The sequence below is a fragment of the Podarcis liolepis genome (assembly GCF_965112155.1).
Source record: "Podarcis liolepis genome assembly, chromosome: 17".
NCBI classification, from domain to species: domain Eukaryota; kingdom Metazoa; phylum Chordata; class Lepidosauria; order Squamata; family Lacertidae; genus Podarcis; species Podarcis liolepis.
In genome coordinates, this window is record NC_139571.1 from 34713185 (window position 1) to 34724348 (window position 11164).

Below are 11164 nucleotides of genomic sequence, written 5' to 3' on the forward strand. Positions count from 1 at the left end.
AAAGTTCTTCAGTTGATGTTTAGCTGTTCGCAGCATTGCATGAGGGTAATGCACATTCTCAGTCCTCCACAAGCTGTTTGGGTCCACTGCTCCATTATTATTTTTTTACATTTACAAGCTAATACTTTTCTACATACCTGGGTGTCCCTTAAATATATGCAACTCCCTACCTTTCTTGCTTGTAAGGTGGCCCCATTTGACTGCATTTGATAGGCATAGGACTATCAAGTTTAGTATTAGGTAAATGATGAGGAGGAGGATGTCATAGGAAACATCCACTGGGTGGCAGCACAGCTCTGTAATATCAGAAACAGAAAAATGGCAAGACAGCCTTGGCTACAGGTCAATAACTAAGAAAGCATGCTTGTCCTGTTTCAGAGGTGAACAGGGCCGAATAATGGCACAGGTGCGTGTTATCAACAGTTCAACGTGGAACCTCACCAAGAAATAAAAGTGGGAGGCATCTATGGAAACTGGTGTGGCTGCATAAGGAGCTTACAGATGAGCTGAGATTTAAGATGGGCATGTATAAGAAATGGAAGAAAGGGGGAAACCCGAAGGAAGAGTATACATAAGTAGCCAACAGTTACAGGGAGAAGATCAGATGGGCCAAAGGTCAGAATGAGCTCAGGCTTGCAAGAGAGGTCAAAGCAAGAGGATGAACAAGCAAGTATTAGGTCCTTGACAGGGAGAAGACTAAGAAATGCTATTGGGTGACAAAGAAAAATCAGAACTGCTCAACACCTACTTTGCCCCGTCTTCACCCAAGATAAGAAAACAGGTAGTAAGGGAACACTTAAAGGTAAAGGGACCCCTGACCATTAGGTCCAGTTGTGGCTGACTCTGGGATTGCGGCGCTCATCTTTCTTTACTGGCCACGGGAGCCGGCGTACAGCTTCCGGGTCATGTGGCCAGCATGACTAAGCCACTTCTGGCGAACCAGAGCAGTGCACGGAAACGCCATTTACCTTCCCGCTGGAGCGGTACCTATTTATCTACTTGCACTTTGACGTGCTTTCGAACTGCTAGGTTGGCAGGAGCAAGGACCGAGCATCAGGAGCTCACCCCATCACGGGGATTCGAACCGCCAACCTTCTGATCAGCAAGTCCTAGGCTCTGTGGTTTAACCCACAGCGCCACCCACGTCCCTAAGGGAACACTTAGCTACTTTAAATGAATTCAACTCTCCAAGACCTGATGAGCTGCACCCAAGGGTACTAAAGGAGCTTGCGGGTGTAGTCTCAGAGCCTCTGTTTATGATCTTTGAGAATTCTTGGAGAACAGGTGAGATCCTCGCAGACTGGAGGCCGGCAAATGCTGCCCCCAACTTCAAAAAGGGGGAAAATAAGACTCAGGTATCTACTAACTGGTGAGCTTGACATCAATACCAGGAAAGGTCATAGAACAGATAATTCAACAATCAGTCTGTGAACACTTAGAAAAGAACGCTGTGATTACTAAGACTCAGCATGTGAAACAGATCTAAGGATTTTAGCAGAACACAAGCTTAACATGAGAAAACAGTGTGATACTATTTAAAAGCTATTGCCGTTCAAGGCTGCATCAACAGTAGTGTCCCCAATCAAGGGAAGGAATTGTACCGCTCTATTCAGCCTTGGCCAGACCACACCTGGGGTACTGTGTCCAGTTCTGGGCGCCACAATTTAAGCAGGATATTGACAGGCTGGAATGTGCGCAGAGGAGAACGACTACGATGATAAAGGGATATGTGCCAGACACTTCTAATCCTTTAATTAAGCCAAGTTTTAAAAGCTAGTTGTGAGTTAGAAGCTTAGGGTAGGCAGTGGAGAAGCAGGTAAACAGGAGGTGCAGCGCAATGGCTGATGTCTGTTTGACTCCAGGGATGCAGCTATGGGAGAAGGCAAGAGACCCTCTTGGAATGTGATGCTGGGAACCGGCTCAAGTTGTAGATACATGTAAGTAAACCATATATAGTAAAGACACCACAGTCTCCCTCTGTGTCTCATTTTCCAAAAGGAAACACTAATTGAATAAGTGTACCTGGAACTCCCTGGAATCTTGTACTGCTCAGAAATTGGGGGTGGCATGCAACAATATTGTGGTGACCAGTTCTGATTTTTTATGACTAGCATAAATATTTTAGCAGTATTTAAATAAAATAAATTATGGACACACTTATAAAAGCTAAAGTCAGTATCTTATATTCTGAGGCCCTTGGGAGCTTTTAGGGCCAAACTGTATGTGATGTCCCATCACATGTTTTAAAAAAGAACAACTGGTTGCTTTTATTTTGGAGGGGAGAAAGAACGGGAGAACCTTTAATCTGGAATCTAAGTCGACCCTGCACTGGTTTTATGTTAAAAATCACCTCCTACCTGACCGCTATTTGCCAATAAATGTGCTGTTATTTTCATAAGAAGGTTATATAGAGAGTTGAACTGTGCCCAAAATCCAAACAAAATTTAGGGAATGATTAGATAAGTTTTCTTGGGGGTGGGGAACTGTTGCCTAAAGACAAACACATTTCATCTATGTCATAAATTGCCTCTGGAAAAGCAATCTCTCTCACCACTGTGCTGGCATGCAAGCATTCAACAGGATGGCACATGATTAAATTAGGATTGATTGGCAAGAATTTGAAACTGTTGCCTGCAGCAGAACAGCTCAATTAACTTTCATTTTTGTATGGAGTGAGCAGCTGCATGAGGAATACAAGATGTGCTTCAAAATCAGCGGAAGTTGTTATTCTCCTTTTGAGTGTAATTTATCAGGAAGTTTTCTCTGGGTAAACCCTGTCCATGGATTGTATTGGCATTGTTTAGAGCACCTGTGGGTTGCGACCCCTTTGGGGATCAAATGACCTTTTCACAGGGGTCGCCTAAGACCAGGGGTCAGCAAGCTTTTGGGGGGGTGGGCTCCTCTGCCACCAACAGCTTCTGCCACTCGCAAGGGAATTTCCTTATTCCGAATAGGATTCCTTGCAAGAAAAGGGAAAAGTTGACAGCTATGGACATCACCGTGCCAACCCCATCACACACACCACGTACAAATACAGGTGTATGTGATAGGATTGGCGCCATAATGTACTTATGCGGACCCGTCACAGCTACTGTGTAGAACAGCTACTGAGAACAGCTAATGTGCAGAGAGCAGCTGCTGTGTCGAAAGCAGCTACAGTGGTACCTCAGGTTACATATGCTTCAGGTTACATATGCTTCAGGTTACAGACTCCGTTAACCCAGAAATATTACCTCAGGTTAAGAACTTTGCTTCAGGATGAGAACAGAAATCGTGCATCTTTGTCATCTTGAATGAGTTAAATTTATCACTGCAAGGGCCAAATTCAACATGCCTCGATTTGTCTGAAAAGATCCGATCATTCCAAATGAAACTTCAGCTTTGGCAAAAAAAAAAAAAGGATGGAAATAAAATTAAATGTTGCCTACCGTACCTGCTTTCTTTGAGGAACATGACATTGAAACAGACAAAAGGATTACGATGATAATTTCTGTGAAAGAACACTTGCACATGCTTGCAGGCAAAATTTCACTGAACTTCCAAATCTACCTGACACCCCATTTGCACTTGTCAGAAGCCCATTCACAGTCAAAGTTGAAGGTGTTCCTGAGACAGTACAAGAGGAGACCATTGAACTTATTAACAGCGATGCAGCGAGAACTGATTTCTCTACAATGCCAGTTACAAAATTCAAGTGTTTGCAGTCATATCCTGTTACAGATAGGTAGCCGTGTTGGTCTGCCAGTCAAAATAAAAAAAATTCCTTCCAGTAGCACCTTAAAGACCTACTTAGTTGGTCTTTAAGGTGCTACTGGAAGGAATTTTTTTATGCAGTCATATCCTGTTCTGTCTGAGACTGTGTTGCGCCTCCTTCCATTTCCAACAACATATCTTTGTGAAACAGGGTTTTCCAGCTTGTTGGTTATCAAGTCTAAATACAGAAGTAGACTTGTTGTGGAAGATGATCTTTGTTGTGCTCTTGCAAAGATTGCCCCGAGAATTTCTGATCTGGTGAGAAAGAAGCAATCTCAACCTTTGTACTGACGTTGGCTTTTTACGCATACTGTCACAAAATGTAGCAATGTAGTTTACTGTTGTTATATTAAGACTGTTACCCATGCAACACCATGCTTCAAGATGAAATTTCATTTATTTGTAATTAGAAATAAATATTTCACAATTTATAATTACATATTGTTTTTGTGATTAATCACTATGCTTTAATTATGTTCAATTTGTAACGATGAAAATATATCCTGCATATCAGATATTTACATTACGATTCATAACAGTAGCAAAATTACAGTTATGAAGTTGCAACGAAAATAATTTTATGGTTGGGGGATCACCACAACATGAGGAACTGTATTAAAAGGTTGCAGCATTAGGAAGGTTGAGAACCAAGTACCTGGGGGTATTTTTGTCCACCAAAAACCTAAATTTATTTAAAGATAATTATGAAAAATGTTGGTTGGAAATTAAAAAGGACTTGGATATTTGGTCAAGATTGAAACTTACCTTGTCAGGTCGAATCGCAGTTATAAAGATGTGTGTTTTGCCGAAAATGTTATTTCTGTTTCAAACCCTACAGGTCGTGGACAGAGCGGAATGTTTTGGAAAATGGCAGAAGGATATATCTAGGTTTGTCTGGCAGGGCAAAAAGCCCCGAATAAAATTTAAAATACTAACTGACTCAAAAGAAAGAGGGGGGTTTGCCCTGCCGGACTTAAGGTTATATTATGAAGCTGCAGCCTTCTGCTGGTTGAAGGATTGGTTTTTGTTGGAGAACACCGATGTCCTAGATCTGGAAGGGTTTGACAATGCTTTTGGTTGGCATGCATACTTGTGGTATGACAAGGCGAAAGTTCATAAATTGTTTAAAAACCATATTGTCAGAAAATCAATTTTTGCCGTCTGGATGAAGTACAAGGATTTACTAGAAAGTAAGACCCCAAGGTGGCTATCACCGGTGGAAGCCAAGGTTCTCAAAAAAAGGCCCAATATGGAGGCCTACTGGCCAAAATATTGGGAATTAATTGAAAGAGTTGGAGACAATTGGAAGCTACAAAGCCAAGATAAACTAAAAAGTAAGGTGCGAGATTGGTTACATTATGCTCAAATTCAAGAGGTCTTTAAAATAGACAAAAAAGTTGGTTTCCAGGTGGAGAAATCGAAACTGGAGACGGAGTTATTAGAACCAAAAACTAAAGTACTTTCGAGAATGTATAACTTGCTGCTTAAATGGAATACACAGGACGAGACAGTTAAATCTGCTATGATAAAATGGGCACAGGATGTTGGACATAACATTATGGCTGAGGACTGGGAAAGGCTGTGGAACACCGGTATGAAATTTACGGCATGTAGTGCCTTGAAAGAGAACATTATGAAAATGGTATACCGGTGGTACATGACCCCAGTCAAGTTGGCTAAGATATACCATCTGTCTGATAACAAATGCTGGAAATGTAAGGAGGCAGAAGGGACATTCTTTCACCTCTGGTGGACCTGCCCGAAAGTAAAGGCCTTCTGGGAAATGATATATAATGAATTGAAAAAGGTATTTAAATATACCTTCCCCAAGAAACCAGAGGCCTTCCTTCTGGGCATGGTGGACCGGAAGGTGTTAAAGAAGGACAGAACCTTGTTTATGTATGCAACCACAGCAGCAAGAATTCTTATCGCAAAGCATTGGAAGACACAAGATTTACCCACACTGGAGGACTGGCAGACGCAGTTGATGGATTACATGGAGTTGGCAGAAATGACTGGCAGAATCCGAGATCTGAGCGAAGAAACAATGGAGGAGGACTGGAAAAAATTCAAGGACTATTTGCAAAAATACTATAAGCTGTTTGAATGTTAAGATTGTGCACGATTAGGAAACGTTATGCTTCTGCAACTTGATTAAGTAAATGATAAAGTAAGTTAAGACAAAAAAAGGAAACAAATTTGAAACAAATATATTATGTTTATTATAAAGGTACTAAAATCAAATTACAAACTTTTGAAATTGGTAACATAATAAATTCAAAGGTACAATAAGCGGTGAAACAAGGTAATAAATTGCTGTTATTGTTAGATTAAAGAATGCAATGTTGGGAGGACGTGAGGAGGTCTAATAGAAAGTAATCTCTTGAAAGATGATTTGAAACATATTCAACTCTTTTTTCTTTCTCTATTTTTCTTTATTTATAAAAATTGTTTCTTGTATGTTGCTATGTAAATGAACCTGTGAACCTATGAAAAGAAACGCAATAAATTTTTTTTTTTTAAAAAAAAGGAAGGTTGAGAACCACTACTGGTTTAGAGGAACACAAACAGTGCAGTCATAAGCATGTTCATACAAACTATGTACCATGGAGATTATTCCCATGTGAATGCACACTGGATTGTGGCGAAAGGTGCAATCATATGCACACTTACTTGGCAGAAAATTCAGTGGGACTTAACTACTAAGGGGGGAAATGCACAGGTCTCCATGAAAAACATTTCAGTCTCTCTTGTTCTTTTTTATTTAATAGAGGAAAGAATTCAGAATAGTAATCAAATATCTGCTGTTGGCAGTCAACGTCAGGTTTACATTTGTATTGGCGGCTTATATAATGCAAAATCAATATAAGTCTCGTGTGTAGAAATGTCCTAGGATGTGATTACCTAAAAGGGGGATGAGTTGGAGAACATAAAATTCACTGCATCCTTGATGTTTTATCCCTCCTCTTTTCTTTAGTAATCACCTCCTAGGGTATTTAAAAAAAAAACACCACGTGTATTTCTTGAACCTGAACTCTTTTATTTAGGAAGATAATACAGTTTGTTGCTCAGATGGAATACATATTATTCTCCACTGGACTGAATCAAATGGGCCTTTTCTACAAGAAATGGCTGGGAATGAATCTGGGATCCTTTGCAAAAGCAAATCACATGTTCTCCTACTAAGCGATAGCACATACTGCTGTAAGAACATCTTCTCTAGCAATTAAATGCCCAAATTTATTTAATGTTGGCTATTTCAACTGATGACTATGGCCACCTATGGGCTAGCTTCAGCAAGTTTCCCCTTATATTGACAGATGCTGATTTCATTGGCCTTCCCACCCACCAATATATTGTTACAAAAGTTGGGTGCCACCCCTGCTCTCTGCTGAGAGGTAGCGAGATTCCAGGGGGTTCCAGGCACTCAGCCAGGGTCTGTGCTCCTTTGGAGACCTGAAGGCGAGACGGAGACTTGTCATAGCTTTAAGAAATAGGATTTATTCACATCTTTGCACCTTCAGCCTGCATGGAGGGAGTCCCAGATCCTACAGCATGGCCATTTCAAGAGGGGCTTGTTCCCCACAGAAGTGCAACACTCAGTCTAAGGCATCTCTCCTGATTTCTGCTGTTTCTGACAACTAAGCCTTCTTTATTCAGTTGCATTTTAATGGCCAGTCCTTTTGATGCTTTGCAGTACTAATAGTTAATCTCCCCAGGCCCTCACTGAAAAAAGGAGTTCCGGACTTCATCAACACTTGTTGATTGACTAGGATTAAAGACTGGTACACACTCAAGACACTTGCCTAGGTTAAGTAACTCTTCCCATGCTAATTGCTGATCCTCAGAAGTAGGTCCAGACATTCCAATGCACATGGATCTTGTTAACATTCTCAAGGTCTGACACACAGTCTTCACACATCAACACGAATTAAACACCTCACACCCCTTGCAAAACTCCCTTTCTAATACACATAGAGACTGTCTTATAACATATCCCAGTTATACAAGTTCTAATTGAATCCCAATGTTTACTAACCCTAAACATTTAGCACAATATATCTATTATATCATCGTTCCATTTTTTAATGTTGTAACCTGCCCCTGGGAATTTAGGATGAAAGGTGGGTAGTGTATAATAACAAGAACAAGAATAATTCTAGAATCTAAACCTTTTGAGGACTGAGTTTTCTTGCAATATTTGCTCAAAGGGTATAAGTTGTCTAAGAGCATTTACTGTTTTATAAGTAACAAACTTATACATTCGGCCAATTTACCTGTATTCCTTCAAATGGACCCCAATTCTTGTGTTCTTGTTCTTGGTTTTGCAGCTGGCTAAAGATCTGACATTATCTATCTATACATGCAGACATAGCACTAAACCTTCTGCAGCGTGGAAAGTCCATTGCCTTTCCACTTGTTGTTTATAGCAGAGGAATCAGGACTGGGTAACATTAGGAACTGCTTGCAATGAAGCACCATCTCAGTGCCATCCCAGGACATATTGCTGCCTAGAATGGAGCCCAAATGGTACCCCCATTTCCTGGCTAGAGGCACTACTGTCAAAAGTGTCTTTGCACCTTTCAGATTTCAGCACCTGCCTTCATGCATCTTCCCTACCCCCAATGATTCTGCCTGAAGCAGGTTACTTGCTTCACATTCTGCAGCATAGCAGTGCTGGCCATGCCTGTTCTTGGGAGCTTGAAAAGGCCCTAAGCCACCACGCAAAAGAGCTGCCATCTGCAGTTTACTGATAAAGAATAAGTCAGCTGATAACAGTTTTTGTGACGTCTCTTTCGCTGCTATACCTCTGGCCCTCTCAGTGGCTAATAAAAATTCCCAGGGGGAAATAAGCTTCTAATTTGGATGTGCAAGCATTGCGTATTCTGTTACCCATTATTATCAACTCCAGACCCATGGCAAGATGATTTGCAACTGGAGACCATATATTGTTTAAGGCATGCAGCGGCTATCCATTCTACATCCTGTTTTAGTTAAGGCAACAATAAGGAAATGTTTCAACTCCCTTCCTGCTTAAAAGTTGAAACTTACAGAAGAACAAGTAGCTGTTAAGTACATTTGGCGGGAACCAAAACACACAATAAGGCATTACTTTTATCAGGGTCAACTGAACTGCCACAATATAGTGAGCAAGTTTTCAAGTTCTCCAGAGCCCTTCATCAGGTAGAATGTTAAAAAGCAAGGAGTTAGGAGGGGTGCAGTTAATCTGAAGCCTGCAGTTTATAAGCATATTGAACTGGAATACAGATCTTTTGCAGTCATAACAGGATTTGCCTCTTAAGATGAATTGTAGAGTGTAAGGATATCCTGGACTACTGGGACAAAAAAATAAAATAAAATTGATCCTCTGTTTTTTAGAACCTAAAAGATAGTGGCTATTTGGTTCTGGAAGTGCAGAATTATATTACAGTGGTACCTCAGGTTACATACGCTTCAGGTTACATACGCTTCAGGTTACAGACTCCGCTAACCCAGAAATAGTGCTTCAGGTTAAGAACTTTGCTTCAGGATGAGAACAGAAATCGTGCTCTAGCGGCGCAGCGGCAGCAGGAGGCCCCATTAGCTAAAGTGGTGCTTCAGGTTAAGAACAGTTTCAGGTTAAGAACGGACCTCCGGAATGAATTAAGTACTTAACGCGAGGTACCACTGTAGTAAGTTGTATGAATGGATCACATGGGTGAATCATTCTTTGAGACATTATACGGGCATATCACACTCAATTTTAAATGGCAGGAAAGAACTGTATGCCAGTACACTGTCCCAAATTTTGTCAATGCAGGATTTGGTATAAACTGTACTAGTTGATCACAAGATATAGCTTGGGGAACAAGCTGGTGTGACTGCATAGTCAGTAACTGTTCCCGCCATTCGCTCCTGTTTCTGTTCATTGTCTTAGTCTGAACCACTTCAGATTTCTTTTGCCTTAAGAAACAGATGTATTTGTATTTTTGCATCAAAGCACGAACTAGGTAAAGATTTGTTCTCTGGGTTCTTTGCACAAAGAAATCTTCTTCTTCTTTTTTTTACAGAACGTCAGTCACTCAGTTCTAACCCCAATATACGAGGAAGACAGGATGGGAAAGAGAGATTGACCAAATGTTTGATTAAGGGCTTAACCACATTTCCTATAAAACATGGGCCTGAGTGGTTCTGCCTTTGTCCCACTGCCTTCCCCTGGAAAACCCACTCTTTAGCAATAAATCAGAATAAGCATTAAACTGCAGGAAACCTTATTGTGTTTGCTCCAATTCACTGCTAACCCATGGGTTTTCCTGGAGGAAAGCAGGGATGTCATTGAGCCACACATCATTGCCAATGACATCAGACAGGTGACCTGAACATAAGTGCTATTTGGATGCCATATCACCCTTCCACCTATAGCCTATCCTTTGCACCCGATTGTGTGGCTAACCTTCTACCTCACTTTGTTGATTTTTGAGGGAGCTGGGATATCCCACCACTGACATCTCTCCAATAGTTCGGACCAGCAGATGGTCATTTGGGGGTAAAATCCATTAAGAGAGCCCAGTTCTGCAACGATGGCCCAGGTGAGGTCTATGCCCTTCCTAGGGCCAAGGTCATTCTCACCTTTCTGGCTGACTAAGAGATCAGGCGGACTGGATGCCTTGATTTTGGATGGCAAGAGTGGCATCAGCTGCTCCCCTCGCATACCCCTGCAGCTGAACCATGTAATCTGGACATCTGATGGCAAACTGAGTCCATGGCCTTGGGAGGTGGATGCCCAATGAACAATGGCCGCCTATCCAAATTCTTTTGGCCGCCATACCTGAAAGTGAAGAAGTCAACAGGACATACTGAGTAACAGAAAGGAAGTGTGAATGTATTGCCTGTCGGATGCAGAGAGCCACCTGCCCAAAGCGTTAATTTCATCCCCTGGCAATTTGTGAGTGGATGCTATTGTTGCAGCACTGATTCTGAAGGAGTGGGGAGCAGAGTTGGCAGGTGGGAGGCTGCAAGCTGCTATGGCTTTACTGAGGATCCGAGAGAATTGGTGCCCGGCCAGTAGGGCCATTGTCAAATTTACCATCCTCACTTTCTCCGGACTGGCCATTTCTCCTTCCTGCCATGATTAGATGATGACTCGCTGCTCTGTCTGTCACAAACGGATGCACAATATTCATGAATATTTTGCTGAATATGGATGCCCATCAAAGCAATGGGTTACACTGATATGGACCAATATATGCTGCACGTTTGCAAGGAATATCGGTAGGAGGAGGACTGGATTGCAGCAGGTGTAAACAAGCCCTTACACCTACATTAGTTCGTCAGGCTTGCCAGAAGAAATAACATTAGCAGGAACATGAAAGATCCTACAAAAGGGAAGGGCAAGGGCATGCAGATTGTTTTTCTTTTCCAAAATGTGTGT

At 41.6% G+C, this 11164-nt stretch overlaps 1 protein-coding gene across 2 annotated transcripts in view; it reads right to left on the minus strand.

The window, feature by feature from the left end:
- OR6V1 (olfactory receptor family 6 subfamily V member 1) overlaps window positions 1-10508 on the minus strand; it is a 30292-nt gene extending 19784 nt beyond the window's left edge. Inside the window, exons 1-2 of one of the 2 annotated variants that reach the window (XR_014520497.1) lie at window positions 10363-10508; window positions 3831-4008 (exon numbers count right to left, since the gene is read on the minus strand). The gene's annotated coding sequence lies outside the window, so the exon portion shown is untranslated. Of the gene's footprint in view, window positions 1-3830; window positions 4009-10362 lie in introns of those variants that run through there. The other variant, XM_083481556.1, reaches the window with a different exon arrangement.
- Between the last annotated feature and the right edge of the window lie 656 nt (window positions 10509-11164).